Below are 18,079 nucleotides of genomic sequence, written 5' to 3' on the forward strand. Positions count from 1 at the left end.
ATTCTTAAACACTTTTGCAAGATCAAAACAGTAGGAGAACCTGAGATTTTGTCAAGCATTTTCAAAATCGATAGACTAGAAGCCTTTGAGAATGCTTCAAAAAACAAAACACCCGGTGCCCCTAAGATTCTGTAAAACTTTTTAAAGATCGAAACAGTAGAAGCCCCTGAAATTCTTTCAAAATCTTTCAAAATCTTTCAAAATCAAGACTGTGAGCTCTTGAGAATCCTTTAAACTTTTTTAAAAACAAGAGTTTAGGGACTCCTGAAATTCTTTAAACCTTAAAAAGCACCAAGAACCCCTCAAACTATTTAACTTTTTTTTTAATAGAACATCCAGGGTCCCTGAGATTCTTTAAGACTTTTTCAAGATCAAAACAGTAGAAGCCCCTGAGATTCTTTCAAAATCTTTCAAAATCAAGACTGTGAGCTCCTGACAATCCTTTAAACTTTTTTAAAAATAAGAGTTTAGGGACTCCTGAAATTCTTTAAACCTTAAAAAGCACCAAGAACCCCTCAAACTATTTAACTTTTTTTTAATAGAACACCCAAGACCCCTGAGAATCTTTAAAACTTTTTCAAGATCAAAACAGTAGTAGCCCCTGAGATTTTGTTAAACATTTTCAAAATCAATACACTAGGAGGCCCCTGAGATTCTTTCAAGCTTTTTCAAAATCAAAACACTAGAGGTTCTGCGAATCTTTAAAACTTTTTCAAAATCAAAACACCAAAACTGGTTGCATATAAAAATCTCTTTAAATTGAGATGGGGTGGGTGGGCGGGGTTTATATTTTGCTATTTTTTCTTAATATACGTAGTATTCTTTGAACAACATGAACTCAAAAACATGGTTTTAATTTTTCGTGTAGAAATAAAGATTTTGCAGTTAAGCTCCGCCCCTTGGTTCACGGCGAATAAAAACATCATCACAATTGAGATAGGGCGGGCGGGCGGGCCTACGTTATGCCTTTTTGTTTTAATATGCGTAGACTTCTTTTCACAACATGAAACTTAAAATGGAAAATTTGTGTAGACGGAAATATCGATTTTGCAATTAGGCTCCGCCCCATAATTGCAAAACCCATATTCCCTGTTTTAAGTTTCTTGTTGTGAAAAGATGGCTATTTATATTAAGAAAAAAAAGGCCAAATATAAGCCCCGCCCACCCACCCTGTGTGAATTCTGATGATTTTTTTTTATTCGTCGTAAGCCGAGGGGTGGAGCTTAGTTGTAAAACCCTGATTTTTCTACGAGAAATTACCATGCCCCTGAGATTCTGTAAAACTTTAAATATCAAAACAGTAGAAGCTCTTGAGATTCTTTAATTTTCAGAATCAAGACACTTGGGGCCCTTGAGAATCCCTCAAACTTAAAAAAAACACTTGGGGCCTTGAAATTCTTTCAAACTCTTTCAAAATCAAGACACTGGGAGGTCCTGAGAATCTCTCAAACTTTTTCAAAAACAAGATGTCAGGAACCCACGAAAATCTTTAAAACTATTTCTAACTCACAATACTAAAAGTTCCCGAAGTCCATTAAACTTTTGGACAATCAAAACACTTCAAGGGCCTAAGATTCTTTCAAACTTTATCAGAATCAAAGCACTAGGGATTCTGTGAATCTTTAAAACTTTTTCAAAATCAAAACACCAAAACTGCTTGCCTATAAAACTCTCTATGAAAAAGTTAAACTTAGCCCCGCCCACCCACCCGTTCTCTATTTGTTTTTCTTCTGAAGTGAGAAATAATGCAACAAAACAAATAGTACTCTGCAGAAGAATATAGATCAAACCCCGCCCACCCATCCGTCTCCATTTCGGTGATTAATTTTACAAAAAAAAGTACTAGACCAATTGAAGAAAAGAAAAAGAGGAAACTTAAAACATGATTAAAATAGTAAATTTTTGTAGAAAAATATGGATTTTGCAATTAAACTCCGCCCTCTATCTGACAACGAATAAAAAATTCATTAGAACTGAGATCTGGGCGGGTGGGTGGGGCTTAATTTTGTCATCTTTTTCTTAACCTATACTTATTTTCGACAACACGATATTTAAACCATAATTCTAACTTGGAATTTACCATTTGATATTTGAAGTATTTTATTGCTGAAAGAAGACTATAATATCTACTAAGAAACTCGGAAAATTAAGCCCCACCCACCCGCCCCGATCTCTATTGTGATGAATTTTTTATTCGTTGTGAGATTGAGGGGCGGAGCTTAACTGCAAAGTCCATATGTTCAAGACATGATCGTATTGTAGAAAATAGACTATTTTGGGAAAAAATTCTCTCAAAAGCTAAAGGAAATCGAAAGAAGACAAATTTTGTTTTTTTTTTTCAAAAATCTAGTTGTCTAGGGTAAAAACTTAACACGGTTTCATAAAACACAATTGCAGGTGTATATGTTATTCTATAAAATTTAAATTACATTTAAGTACTATGGTAAATTTTGGAGATGATGTTATCCCATCATTCACTACATACAATAAAATTTGACAACAATCGGTCCAGACGGCAGACAGGCGGAAATTGGGACGTAATTTTTCGTACTCTAGGTGCCACAAACCGTCGAAAATTAAAAATGACTTCAAAGTTTTTTTGGCCTGCCTCTTTAAAGCAAAAGTCAATTTGGGAAGCTCGTCACCTCTTCTCACTTTCGGGCATGATTTATGACCGCATCCATTGTAATTTGACGGTGCTAATTAGATTTTTAATACGTTAGAACGCTCCGTAAATGAAATTAACATAAAAGTGGTTTTGGTGGCCGGCCCATCATGGTCTCTGTTACATAATGAGCTCGGAAAAGATCCTTTCAGACTTGACAATTCACGCCATTGTGGCGTAAATTCGATGCATAATTAATTTGTAAGGAGGTTATTCCACGATTAATTACAGAAGCGAGAGCTCGCGGCTAGAGCTACTTCAGGTGCTGGAATTAAACTCACTGGGGACTTGTCACTCTGGACGTGCGGAGGCGGCGACCTTATGGCAACGTGATGGATCTCAATTTAGTTTATTTCATGTACTTAACAGTCGTGGACATCCAGTATATTTCACGCTACTTTGAATTTGTTTATTCGTTAGTTCGTGTGCGCATTTTCTAAAACTGTCACTTTCGCACTTCGACGTAGTGCATCCCGCACGAGTTTAACTCTCTGACGCGGTCCCCTGACGTCATGAGGAGGTGTGCGTCCCACTCCCGAATTTTTCGACCCGTATACCTTCAGCCAAATTCGCTGTGATTTACGGCCCGCCGATTGGCCGGCGTTTCGCGCCGCGATCGATCTAATTGGCCCAATAAATCCGGCGTCGCGCGTCACGTCACGTGACGCGGCACGCGAATCGCGCGAATTCCGAACGGCCCTTGGTCTTCGGCGCGTCGCAGCTGATGCGGTATTTTTCACTCGTCAGTCGGTCAAAGCGTTTCTATTCGGGTGCGTCTGTGCTAAATTTAGGACGTTAGAATGCGGCGCGATTCCACCAAATGGCCAGGTGTAGTTGTGACATGTTATGTAAAACATTTGCGTCACGGTCTTAGGCCGGGCATCCATCAAACGATGATAACCCGGGAGACGCGGCTCGGCGTCGTGGGCGTGCGCAAAAAGTGAAAAATTTTATGGGTGTCTAGTCGTGACAGCTCTGTTTTGACTCACCTGGTTTATATAAATTACCACTATTATGTAGATTAACATCTTTATCTTTTTCGTTTTACTCGTCGAAGTGCCAGCGCGGATTGCTGCGTGGGACGCTATCTGATGCATTCTGCTCGAGTCGCTACTAAAATAGGCACTGCTTAATCGCCGGGGGAGGAGGTTTGGGCGACACATTTTTGACTGGAATTTTACAAGAAACTTTGGTTTCGTCGAGGTTTTTTCAATTTCTGTATTTCTTTTTCAAAATGCGCGCAAAATTTAAAAATAAAGCTCCAGTGGTCCCAAATACAATAAGGGCAATCGACATTCTTTCAAATTCGTCTTGTTCAAAAAATTCTTTAAGCAATAAAAAATCAGCAGATCCGAGATTCTACCAAATTCCTTAAAAAAAATTAAATGGAGGTCACTGAGGTTCTTTTAAGTTCTTCAGAAAAGCAACTTATGATGGGCGTCCGAATTATTTTCAATATTTTTCAACAATAAAATATCGAAGGCCGCCGATTCTTTCAATTTTTGTAAAAAAAATAAACCAATACACGTCCCTGACATTTTTCCAAATTTTTCACATAAGATTCTTTTAAATTCTTTAGAAATAAGCAACTTATCAGGGATCTCTGAGATTCTTTCAATATTTTTCAACAATAAAACAAACGGGGGCCACCAGATTTTTTCAAATTTCTCAAAAAATGAACCAATCGAAGTTCCCGAGATTCTTTTAAATTCGTCAGCAAGGCAAACCAATAGGAGCTCCAGAGATTATTTCAAATTCCTCAAAAAAATTAAAACAATAGAAGCCCCCGAGATTCTTTTAAATTCTTTAGAAAAGCAATTTATCAAGGGATTCTGGGATTCTAAAACAATAGAAGCCCATGAGATTTTTTTAAATTCTTTAGAAAAGCAACTTATCAGGGATCTCTAAGGTTCTTTCAATATTTTCCAACAATAAAACAAGCGAGGATCACCAGATTTTTTTCAAATTTCTCAAAAAAATGAACCAATCGAAGTTCCCGAGATTCTTTTAAATTCTTCAGAAAAACAAAATAATAGGAACTCCAGAGAGATTCTTTCAAAATCCTCAAAAAAATTAATACAATAAAAGTCCCTGAGATTCTTTTAAATTCTTTAGAAAAGCCACTTGTCAAGGGATTCTGGGATTCTAAAATACCAGAAGCCCATGAGATTCTTTTAAATTCTTTAGAAATAAGCAACTTACCAGGGATCTCTGAGATTCTTTCAATATTTTTCACCAATAAAAAATCGGGGACCACCAGATTTTTTCAAATTTCTCGAAAAAATGAACCAATCGAAGTTCCCGAGATTCTTTTAAATTATTCAAAATACCAAAACAACAGGAGTTCCAGAGATTCTTTCAAGATCCTCAAAAAAATTAAAACAATAGAAGTCCCTGAGATTCTTTTAAATTTTTTAGAAAAGCAACTTATCAAGAGATTCTAGGATTTTAAAATAATAGAAGCCCATGAGATTCTTTTAAATTCTTTAGAAATAAGCAACTTATCGGGGATCTCTGAGATTCTTTCAATATTTTTCACCAATAAAACAAGCGGGGACCACCAGATTCTTTCAAATTTCTCAAAAAAATGAACCAATCGAAGTTCCCGAGATTCTTTTAAATTCTTCAGAAAAACAAAATAATAGGAGCTCCAGAGAGATTCTTTCAAAATCCTCAAAAAAATTAATACAATAAAAGTCCCTGAGATTCTTTTAAATTCTTTAGAAAAGCCACTTGTCAAAGGATTCCGGGATTCTAAAATACTAGAAGCCCATGAGATTCTTTTAAATTCTTTAGAAATAAGCAACTTATCAGGGATATCTGAGATTCTTTCAATATTTTTCACCAATAAAACAAGCGGGGACCACCAGATTCTTTCAAATTTCTCGAAAAAATGAACCAATCGAAGTTCCCGAGATTCTTTTAAATTATTCAAAATACCAAAACAACAGGAGTTCCAGAGATTCTTTCAAAATCCTCAAAAAAATTAAAACAATAGAAGTCCCTGAGATTTTTTAAATTTTTTAGAAAAGCAACTTATCAAGGAATTCTGGGATTCTAAAACAATGGAATCCCCTGAGATTCTTTTAAATTCTTTAGAAAAGCAACTTATCACAGGTCTCTAAGATTCTTGCAATATTTTTCAACAATAAAACAACTGGGATCACCAAATTTTTTTAAATTTCTCAAAAAAATAAACCACTCGAAGTCCCCGAGATTCTTTTAAATTCTTCGGAAAAGCAAAACTGCAGGAGCTCCAGAGATTCTTTCAAAATTCTCAAAAAAATTAAAACAATAGAAGTCCCTGAGATTCTTTTAAATTTTTTAGAAAAGCAACTTATCAAGAGATTCTAGGATTTTAAAATAATAGAAACCCATGAGATTCTTTTAAATTCTTTAGAAATAAGCAACTCATCAGCGATCTCTGAGATTCTTCCAATATTTTTCAACTATAAAACAGCGAGGACCACTAGATTCTTTCAAATTTCTCAGAAAAATTAACCAATCGAAGTTCCCGAGATTCTTTTAAATTCTTCAGAAAAGCAACTTATCAAAGGATTCTGGGATTCTAAAAAAATAGAAGCCCATGAGATTCTTTTAAATTCTTTAGAAATAAGCAACTTATCGGGGATCTCTGAGATTCTTTCAATATTTTTCACCAATAAAACAAGCGGGGACCACCAGATTCTTTCAAATTTCTCAAAAAAATGAACCAATCGAAGTTCCCGAGATTCTTTTAAATTCTTCAGAAAAACAAAATAATAGGAGCTCCAGAGAGATTCTTTCAAAATCCTCAAAAAAATTAAAATAATAGAAGCCCCTGAGGTTCTTTAAAATTCTTTAGAAAAAAAAACTTATCAAGGGATCCTGGGATTCTAAAACAATAGAAGCCCATGAGATTCTTTTAAATTCTTTAGAAATAAACAACTTATCGGGGATCTCTGAGATTCTTTCAATATTTTTCACCAATAAAACAAGCGGGGACCACCAGATTCTTTCAAATTTCTCAAAAAAATGAACCAATCGAAGTTCCCGAGATTCTTTTAAATTCTTCAGAAAAACAAAATAATAGGAGCTCCAGAGAGATTCTTTCAAAATCCTCAAAAAAATTAAAACAATAGAAGCCCCTGAGATTCTTTTAAATTCTTTAGAAAAGCAACTTAGCAAGGGATTCTAAAATACTAGAAGCCCATCAAATTCTTTTAAATTCTTTAGAAATAAGCAACTTATCAGGGATATCTGAGATTCTTTCAATATTTGTCACCAATAAAACAAGCGGGGACCACCAGATTCTTTCAAATTTCTCAAAAAATGAACCAATCGAAGTTCCCGAGATTCTCCTCAAAAAAATTAAAACAATAGAAGTCCCTGAGATTCTTTTAAATTTTTTTGAAAAGCAACTTATGAAGGGATTCTGGGATGCTAAAACAATAGAATCCCCTGAGATTCTTTTAAATTCTTTAGAAAAGCAACTTATCAGAGGTCTTTAAGATTCTTCCAATATTTTTCAACAATAAAATAAGTGGGGTCACCAGATTTTTTTAAATTTCTCAAAAAAATAAACCACTCGAAGTCCCCCAGATTCTTTTATAATCCTCAGAAAAATAAGAATAATAAAACACTAGGAATCTGCGTGGTTTTTAGGGACCTCCGGCATTATTCCAAATTCTACTCTAGTAACTTTGTAGATAAATGTATTGAATTTTTTTTATCTAAAATTATGTTCCTTTATAACACTCTAGGGGGTTCAAATGTGCTTGAAAGGAATTATAAATTATTTAAATTATTTTACGAAGCTTTACTTTTAAGTACCTATGTAGTTCCATTTTTAGGAGCGTGAAAATATTCACCCAACCCAAAATACACGTTTCAGAATTAACCGAGGAATTTGCATATGAGTTAAACAATTTTTGATCTATGTTCTGGGGCAACATTATATATTTAATATGCTAATGATCTCACACAATATGTTAGAAAAAAAAACAAAAATAAAAATATCTTGGTTTCCAATAAATTCTGTCAAAATCAAAAAGCTGCTACCCAGCGCATCTCCTCGCTCCCAGCATCACCTCCTGCCACTCCGACATCGAAAGTAAACATTTTCCCAGCCATGATGAATGGGCCAAATTAAGGTAGCGCCGATGGGCGGTCGTCATTCGGTCATACAAATGCACAACCACACATTAGGGCGTTCCAAATCCGTCGCACCTAGATACGTTTTTGTGCTCGCGAAAAAACCTGATTAGCGTTTTTTCCATCCCAAAAGCCGGAACGCAAGGACAGTAGCAGCACGAAGTAATTACAAGGCGACCTGATTGATGTAATTTTAGTTGGCTTTCCACCATTAATCTCTCGATTTTGACACGTGTCTCGCGGCGAAAAAACGCTTTTTGTCATTATTTTAAGAGTGCGACGAATCGATTCCGCGCAACAGTTTCGTAAAGGGTCCTAAAAAGTCCTCCTCGAGCGATCGAGGCGGGAGCCGGCTCCGAATTATGTGGAACTGTTGGTTTTGCGTTTTTGCCCACTGGAATATTCGCGCAAAAACGATTTTGTTTATAAATGAGGGAAAAGGTCAGAGGCGGATTGTTTGCGTCATTGCGCTTTTCTCCTTCCTGCCACACATTATCCTTATACGCTCCGGACACAATTGCAACAAATCTCTCGGAATTTTTTCTTGTTCGACGTCGAGGTACAAGAAAATTGTATGTTGTAAAGGCATTTGATGTCTCATAGAGAGTGACAAGTGGCCTTAATAACCCATTTGTCGATAGAAAACCGTAAGGAACCTCCCAGGTCAAACCGGAACAAGCGCGGACATCGTATGTGCGATTAATGGAAGTTCCTTATTTAAGGAATACGCAAAAATGGTCTGACGTCGACCGTAAAAGCCTACACTCGCAAAAACTCGCTCTCGAGATGTGTAAAGACGTTACTCAAACGAACGACCTGGAATAATTCGACGGCGGTTTTTTTGGGACGAGATGCACGGTTTCACCGCTGGAGGCGCTGCTGTCGCGTAACTGGACACGTTACGCGCCGCCAGGTGGCGCTGAAAAGAGTCATCACTGAAGCGCTGACTAATAATGCCATGGAAGCAACACACTCCACTCTAGTCCGCTAAATTCAAAATTTTCAAAAGTATTTAATATTCTTAATTACGTTGACTGATCGTCCAGATCGTCCACATAAACTGTCAACAAATCGTGTCCCCGAGTAAATCCTTACAGCACTCCAGCGCACTTCGTAGCGCCACCTCTCCTCGCATCTATAAATAATAATCCAAGTTATTAATATCAACAATTCCTTCATTTCTGGTCCAAAAATAGCATCGAAGGTTGTCCCCGCAAAAAATGGAAGCGACGCTTTTGTTCATAAACAGCACCTGGCCTTTCATAAATTTCGACGGGGGCTCATCGTCGCGATCCACCTCTGCTCTCAAATTAATTATTAAAGTCGTCGGATTGCGCAAAGCGCACACACCTCCGGAGGCGGAAGATTTCGCTTTGTTGGGTTATTACACCAGCGCGGGTTTTATTAAAATTAATGTAAAGGCGCGACTACACAATTAGCGAACGGGGGCGTCTGGCGGGAAGATCAAAGCGCTGCGAAAGGGGGTCGCTGCCGCATTAAAAACCAATCCGGACGGATTCCGCTCGGGCCCCGGGGGCCCTTCCCCGACAATTATTTTCCTATTTCGACTTTTTCCCGGAGGATAGCGCTGGCAGTCGATGTAATTACGGCTTGATTTATGTGGGCAATTTGCGGGTTGCTATCGAAATGCGATTGTTGGGAAATTGGTCGGGCGAAATTTCTAGAGCAGAAGGTTATCGATTTGGCGGTTTCGGTCGTACTCCAAGACGAACGCGCGACTGAGGCGAAAAATATTTTCACAGTAAGAATCATAGCATTTCAAGTGGTTTAGATTTTTTTCTTAAACATTAAAGTTAGCGAAGTACAAGACTTAGTAATAACATTATTACACAAATGAGGCTTGAAAGCGGCTGCTAACATTAACGTTAAGGTCCAACTAGGACATGAAAGGAACTAAACATGAAATACAAAAGGAAGTTGAAGACATTTAACGAATGTTCTAGAACTAAAAAGGTAATTGGTTCCATCTATCAAGTATTCTACAAATTTAATTCTATGGATTGTTCTATAAATACCTAGTAAAAAAAATTATATAGAGTTATTAAAAATTAATAATGTCTTTTGAAAAACACAAATTAGTTTGGGATCTCTAACTACTTCAAACATTTCAAGAATTGAGAGTAGTGCTTTTGTTTAAAACATAAGACTTTAATATTATTAATAGGGTGAAAGGAATGTCCAAATTCTGACATGTGGCAAAAAAAGCTAAATTTGTGTTAGTTATAGCACTGTTTGAATGTTGAATGATCAATCACTTTAATTTGTAAACACCCGGACGAGAGAAACAAGGAAGAAAAATTTACGATTTCAGTTCAGTTTCTTGTTGGAAAAAGAAGACTACGTAAATTAAAAAAAAAAGGCAAAAGAGAAGGCCCGCCCACCCACCCTCATCTCAATTCTGATGAATTTCTCATTCATTGTCATACAGAGGGGCGGAGTTAATTGCAAAATCTGTATTTCTCTTCAAATTTTACCCTTTTAGAAACATATTTCACATGGTAAGTTCTTGTAGAGAAATGAGGATTTTTTGCAACTAAGCTCCACCCCTCGCTTCACGATGAATAAAAAATTCATCACATTTGAGATCGGGTGGGTGGGTGGGACCTATATCTTGCCCAACTTTTCTTAATATGCGAAGTTTTCTTTTCCCGACAAGAAACTGAAAACATGTTTAATTATTATCGTGTTGTCGAAACAAAACTCTATATAGGTATTTAGAAAAAACAAAAAAAGTTAAGCTAGACGCACCCGTCTTGATTTCAATTATGATGAATTTTTCATTCGTTGTTAGAGCTAGAGGTGCAGGTTATTTACCAAATCCATATTTCTCTGCAAAAATTTACGAATATAACATTTTAAACATCGTTTCAGTTTCTTGTTGGGAAAAGAAGACTACGTATATTTAAAAAAAAAGGCAAAAGAGAAGGCCCGCCCACCCGCCCTCATCTCACTTGTGACGAATTTCTCATTCGTTTTCAGATAGAGGGGCGGAGTTTAATTGCAAAATCTGTATATGTATTTAATCCCTACAAAATTTTACTCTTTGAAAAACGTATTTCACATGGTAAATTCTTGTAGAGAAATGTGGATTTTTTGCATCTAAGCTCCGCCTCTCGGGTCACGATGAATAAAAATTTTATCACAATTGAGAGCGGGTGGGTGGGCGGGGCTTATATTTTATGCATCTTTTCTTAATATATGAAGTTTTCTTTTCCCAACAAGAAACTAGAAACATGTTTACCTATATCGTGTTGTCGAAACAAAGCTCTATATATTAAGAGAAATAAACAAAGATTAAGCAGGACTCACCCGCCTCGATTTCAACTATGATGAATTTTTCATTCGTAATTAAAGCGAGGGGCGGATCTTATTTTCAAAATCCATATTTCTCTACAAAAAATTAGGATTATAACATTTTAAACATCATTTCAGTTTCTCGTTAGGAAAAGAAGACTATACGTATATTTAAAAAAAGGCAAAAGAGAAGGCTCACCCACCCGCCCTCATCTCACTTGTGAAGAATTTTTCATTCATTGTCAGAGCGAAGACGGAGTTTTATTGCAAGATCTATTTTACCCTATTAAAAATATATTTCACATGGTAAGTTCGTATAGAGAAGTGAGGATTTTTTGCATCTAAGCTCCGCCCCTCGGGTCACGATGAATAAAGAATTCATCACAATTGAGAGCGGGTGGGTGGGCGGGGCTTATATTTTGTCCTTTTTTTCTTAATATACGAAGTTTTCTTTTGCCAATAAGAAACTGAAAACATGTTTAACTATCGTGTTGTCGAAACAAAACTATATATATTAAGACAAAAAAAAACACAAAGATTAAGCAGGACCCACCCGTCTCAATCTCAATTATTATGATAAATTTTTCATTCGTAATAAAACCGAGGGGTGGAGTTTATTTACAAAATCCATATTTTTCTACAAAAATTTACGATTATAATGTTTTAGACATCATTTTACTTTCTTGCTGGCCAAAGAAGACTATGTATATTTAAAAAAAAACGGCAAAAGAGAAGACCCGCCCCCCGCCCTCATCTCATTTCTGATGAATTTCTCATTCCTTGTCAGACCGAGGGGCGGAGTTTAATTGCAAAATCTGTATTTCTCTATAAAATTTTACCCTTTTAAAAACATATTTCAGATGTTCAACTACACTTGTTGCCGAACAAAGCTCTATTTATTAAGAAAAAAAAAAAACACAAAGATTAAGCAGGACCGACCCGTTTCGATCTCAATTATTATGACGAATTTTTCATTCGTAATCAGACGTAGGGCGGAGCTTACTTACAAAATTCATATTTCTCTACAAAAATTTACGATTATAACATTTTAAACATCATTTCAGTTTCTTGTTAGGAACAGAAGACTACGTATGTTTAAAAAAAAAGGCAAAAGAGAAGGCCCACCCACCCGCCCTCATCTCGCTTCTGATGAATTTCTCATTCGTTGTCATACAGAGGGGCGGAGTTTAATTGCAAAATTTGTATATTTCCCTACAAAATTTTACCCTATTAGAACCATATTTCACGTGGTAATTTCATGTAGAGAAATTACATTTTTTTACAACTAAGCTCCGCCCCTCGGCTCACCATGAATAAAAAATTCATCAGAATCGAGAGGGGGTGGGTGGGCGGGCCGCTTATATGTCGCCCGGCTTTTCTTAATATGCGTAGTTTTCTTTTCCAAATAAGAAACCGAAAACATGTTTAACTACCGTGTGTGGAAACAAAACTCCATATATTAAGAAAAAAAAAACACAAAGATTAAGCAGAACCCGTCCGTTTCGAGCTCGATTATTATGATAAATTTTTAATTCGTAATTAGACCTAGGGGCGGAACTTATTTACAAAATCCATATTTTTCTACAAACATTTACGATTATAATATTTTAGACATCATTTCAGTTTCTTTCTGAAAAAAGAAGACTACGTATATTAAAAAAAAAGTGAAAACAGAAGGCCCACCCACCCGCCCTCATCTCACTTCTGATGAATTTCTCATTCGCTGTCAGACCGAGGGGCGGAGTTTAATTGCAAAATCTATATTTCTCTACAAAATTTTAAGTAAGTTCTTGTAGAGAAATGAGGATTTTTTGCATCTAAGCTCCGCCCCTCGGCTCACGATGAATAAAAAATTCATCACAATTGAGAACGGGTGGGTGGGTGGGGCTTATATTTTGTTCATTTTTTCTTAATATACGAAGTTTTCTTTTTCCTTAAGAAACTAAAAACATGTTTAACTACCGTGTTATCGAAACAAAACTATATTTATTAAGACAAAAAAAAAACACAAAGATTAAACAGGATCCACCCTTTTCGATCTCAGTTATTATCATGAATTTTTGATTCGTAGTCAAACCTAGAGGCGGAGCTTATCTACAAAATCCATATTTCTCTACAAAATTTTACGATTATAACATCTTAAACATTATTTCGGTTTCTTGTTGGGAAAAGGAGACTACGTATATTTAAAAAAAAAAAGGCAAAAGAGAAGGCCCACCCACTCGCCCTCATCTCAGTTCTGATGATTTTTTCATTCGCTGTCAGATCAAGGGGCGGAGTTTAATTGCAAAATCTACATTTTTCAATAAAATTTTACCCTTTTAAAAACGTATTTCACATGGTTAGTTCTTGTAGAGAAATGAGGATTTTTGCAATTAAGCTCCACCACTCGGCTCACGATGAATAAAAAATTCATCACAATTGAGAGCGGGTGGGTGGGCGGGGCTTATATTTTGTCCATTTTTTCTTAATACACGAAGTTTTCTTTTGCCAATAAGAAACTGAAAAAATGTTTAACTACCGTGTTGTTGAAGCAAAACTATATGTACTAAGAAAAAAAAAACAAAGATTAAGCAGGACCCACTCGTCTCGATCTCAATTATTATGACAAATTTTTCATTCGTTGTTAGACCGAGGGGCGGAGCTTATTTACAAAATCCATTTTTCTCTACAAAAATGTACGATTATAACACTTTAAACATTACTTCAGTTTCTTGTCGGGAAAAGAAGACTACGTATATTTAAAAAAAGGCAAAAGTGAAGGCCCACCCACCCGCCCTCGTCTCAGTTCAGACAGAGGGGCGGAGTTTAATTGCAAAATCTACATTTCCCTACAAAATTTTACCCTTTTAAAAATATATTTCACATGGTAAGTTCTTGTAGAGAAATGACGATTTTTTGCAATTAAGCTCCGCCTCTCGCCTTACGTTGAATAAAAAAATAATCACAATTGAGAGCGGTTGGGTGGGCGGGGCATATATTTTGTCCCCTTTTTCTTAATATACGAAGTTTTCTTTTCCCAATAAGAAGCTGAAAACATGTTTAACTATATCGTGTTGTCGAAACAAAACTCTATATAATAAGAAAAAAAAGGTTAAGCAGGACGCAGCCGTCTCGATCTCATGCAATTATGAATTTTTTATTCGTTGTTAGACCGAAGGGCGGATCTCTACGAAAATTTACGCTTATCACATTTCAGTTTCTTGTTGGGAAAAGAAGACTATACGTACATATAAAAAAAGGGCAAAAGAGAAGGAGCGTCTCAGTTTGGATAATTTTCTCATTCGCTGTCAGACCGAGGGGCGGAGTTTAATTGCAAAATCTAAGGCCCCGTTTATAGAACGTCGTGTTAAATTTTAACAGTGAGTTAAGTTAAAGCATTCCCATTGGCTGAAGTACCTGGTTTTGACCAATGAGATGCCAGCATTCCAAATTAACTGGATGTTAAAATTTAACACGCAATTAAATATTTAACTCGCGTTCTATAAACCGGCCCAAAATTTCCCTACAAAATTTTACCCTTTTAAAAACGTATTTCACATGGTAATTTCTTATAGAAAAATGAGGATTTTTGCAACTAAACTCCGCCTCTCGGGTGACAATGAATAAAAAATTCATCACAATTGAGAGCGGGTGGGTGGGCGGGGCCTATATCTTGCCCAACTTTTCTTAATATACGAAGTTTTCTTTTTCCAACAAGAAACTGAAAACATGTTTAAGTATTGTGTTGTCGAAACAAAACTCTATATGTTAAGAAAAAATTAAAAACGCAAACATTAAGCAGGACCCACCCATTTCGATCTCAATTATTATGATGAATTTTTCATTCGTAATCAGACCTAGGGGCGGAGTTTATTTACAAAATTCATATTTCTGTACAAAAATTTACGATTATAACATTTTAAACATCATTTCAGTTCCTTGTTGGGAAAAGAAGACTACGTATAATTAAAAAACGGTAGAAGAGAAGGCCCGCCCACCCGCCCTCGTTTTACTTCTGATGACTTTCTTATTCGTTGTCAGACAGAGGGGCGGAGTTTAATTGCAAAATCTGTATATTTTCCTACAAAATTTTACCCTATTAAAAACATATTTTACGTGGTAAGTTCTTGTAGAGAAATGACGATTTTTTCATCTAAGCTCCGCCCCTCGGGTCACGATGAATTAAATATTCATCACAATTGAGAGGGGGTGGGTGGGCGGGGCTTATATTTTGCCCAACTTTTCTTAATATATAAAGTTTTCTTTTCCCAACAAGAAACTGAAAACATGTTTAAGTATCATGTTGTCGAAACAAACCTCTATATATTAAGGAAAAAAAAAAAAACAGAGATTAAGCAGGACCCAGCCGTCTCGATTTCAATTATTATGATGAATTTTTCATTCGTAATCAAAGCAAGGGGCGGATCTTATTTACAAAATCCATATTTTTCTACAAAAATTTACGATTAAAACATTTTAAACATCATTTCAGTTTCTTACTGGGAAAGAAGACTACGTATATTTAAAAAAAAAAACAGGCAAAAGAGAAGGCCCACCCACCCGCCCTCATTTCACTTCTGATCAATTTCTTATTCGTTGTCAGACAGAGGGGCGGAGTTTAATTGCAAAATCTGTATATTTCCCTAAAAATTTTACCTTATTAAAACATATTTCACCTGGTAAGTTTTTATAGAGAAATGAAGATTTTTTGAAACTAAGCTTCGCCACTCGGCTCACGATGATTAAAAAATTCATCACAATGGAGAACGGGTGGGTGGGCGGGGCTTATATTTTGTCCATTTTTTCTTAATATACGAAGTTTTCTTTTGCCAATAAGAAACTGAAAACATGTTTAACTACCGTGTTGTCGAAACAAAACTATATTTTTTAAGACAAAAAAAAATACAAAGATTAAGCAGAACCCATTCGTCTCGATCTCAATTATTATGACGAATTTTTCATTTGTTGTCAGAACCATGGATTGAGTTTAACTGGAAAGCCTAAAATTTTTTAAGTGTATTAAAAAAAAGGGCAAAATATAGATCCCGGGTTAGGTTAGTAATTAATTTAAGGGAATCTGAAGGGAGAACCGAAGGAAAGAGATTCGAAACATCAAAAAAGGCAACGAATGAACCTGGAGAGATGATTAAATGTTTCAAAAACCTTTCTGATACAGTTTTTTCGGACAATGACTTAGAGGTTCTTCAAAGAGGACTTAAGTATAAACCCCCTCAAAGGATTGGCGATAAAGATGTACATAAGCACTTTTATAATGACCATAAACTTTTAGTAAATCCGATAATAAATTCTGTCCTACAAAACTCACTTAAACCAGTGGTTGGAAGTAATTCAATTACAAGTAATTAATTACTGTTCAAGCAATGAGTAATTATAACGAATTACGTATTTTGAGTAATTCGGTCACCTGTTTACCTGTCCTGCTGGGATTATTATACCTGGAGGTATAATACCACAAAGAGAAGATTAACCCAGTAGGGAGTGAAAGTCTAAAATAAGTTTAGCACAGAATTTGTTAAGAAACCAGGTAATCATAATATGCATAAGCTCTTTATCATTTTAAGGGTGAGCTAAATCATATTCTAGCATAGGGAAATACATATAAACTTTTGCCCAAGTTTTTGCCAAAAGTATACGTCCGATTGTAATAAACTTCACGCCGTTGAAATGAGTGCAAAAAATTCTACTCAGACTGCTTTTGCGTTTTTTAAATTTTGTTGTCAAAAAAAAAACTACAACTCGTTAAAATTGTGATGAGTATGAGATTTTCTGATTTTCACTATTTATGGATCAATTTTAAATTTTCAAAAAGGTACATTAGTAGAAATTGTAAAATAAAAATCCATTGATTGCGCTTTACAGAAATAAATATCTTAATAAATAATACAGTAAACAGCGGAAGAATATTTAAAATTTGTGGTCAAACAAACTGTAGTCATTTTTCTGGTCCACTCAAATCTATAACAGGTAACGGTATTTATTTGTTTTATTTTACTTACTGATGATCACTGATTTGACACACGTAAATGTTTAATAAAAATATTATATATAAAAATCTTTGCAAGTTCTTAGAAGTCAAAACAAATAATCTTGGAGATAGGGTTTTCCTCGCAGTACAGCGCCCGTTGTTTGCCGCTGTCGGCGCCGCGACGCCCTCCGCCCGAGTCCCGCCGGCCGACAGGTGGCGATCGCCATTACAATACGGGTGAATGCCGGCGTGCGTTGGCTGCATCGATCCGGCTGCCGCTGCCGGCGACCCTGCTCTTGGTCTGGGTTGTTGCCGCTCCGCTCCGGTGTCAAGGTCTCCGGACCGACTGAGGCCTTCCCGACACCCGGCACGTGTCCGCTTTGGCGGTCACGGACGCCCTTGGCTGCGTCGAGGGAAAGTGGGTTTTCCGGGAGCGAGCAGGGTGCGAAGGTCGAGGTCGGGGTATAATTACGCGGGTTCGCACGACTAGACACAGCGCCGAAACTGGAGCTTTTATCGAGCGCTCGAGACACCCTGTAGAGTCGAGGCTGTCGAAAAAATAACCCAGTGACTCCTTCACGCTTTCGTGATAATGCCGGCAATAAAATTCAATCATTGGAAGTAAATCAAGCAGGTGCAACACTATACGATCGTCATAAAAATTATTAACTGTAATAATGAATACTCATTTGCGGTTTGCCGGGACTGTCAACGCTGGAAGTCGAGAACTGGTACCAGATATCGGCATTCCAGCGCTTTCAGTGATGGTGAATGTGGGAGAGGAAAAATTTTTGAAAGTGGTGGTGGAGTTGGATGGATGGTGTTGTAGTACTAACAGTACTGTTTTTTCAGGTGCTGCCGTTTACTTCCGAGCGTCTACGACCATCATCAAGTAAGTTGCAACTGCTAATTATCGACGATGGTATTTTTCGATGCAATTAATTCGTACTTGCGGCTTTTACAGTCTAGTAAATTCGAGTAATTATTATTAATTTTAA

The 18,079-nt window shown here is 36.4% G+C and overlaps 1 protein-coding gene across 1 annotated transcript in view; it reads left to right on the forward strand.

The window, feature by feature from the left end:
- Positions 1-18,079, forward strand: part of LOC135128274 (zinc finger and SCAN domain-containing protein 10) — a 100,878-nt gene that overhangs the window by 38,124 nt on the left and 44,675 nt on the right. The window contains exon 2 of the mRNA XM_064055174.1: positions 17,934-17,973. The gene's annotated coding sequence lies outside the window, so the exon portion shown is untranslated. The remainder of the gene's footprint in view (positions 1-17,933; positions 17,974-18,079) is intronic.

The sequence above is a fragment of the Zophobas morio genome, unplaced genomic scaffold, assembly GCF_036711695.1.
Source record: "Zophobas morio isolate AGI-343-1 ecotype UQ-CSIRO unplaced genomic scaffold, CSIRO_AGI_Zmor_V1 ptg000012l, whole genome shotgun sequence".
In the NCBI taxonomy this organism is placed as follows: Eukaryota; Metazoa; Arthropoda; class Insecta; order Coleoptera; family Tenebrionidae; genus Zophobas; species Zophobas morio.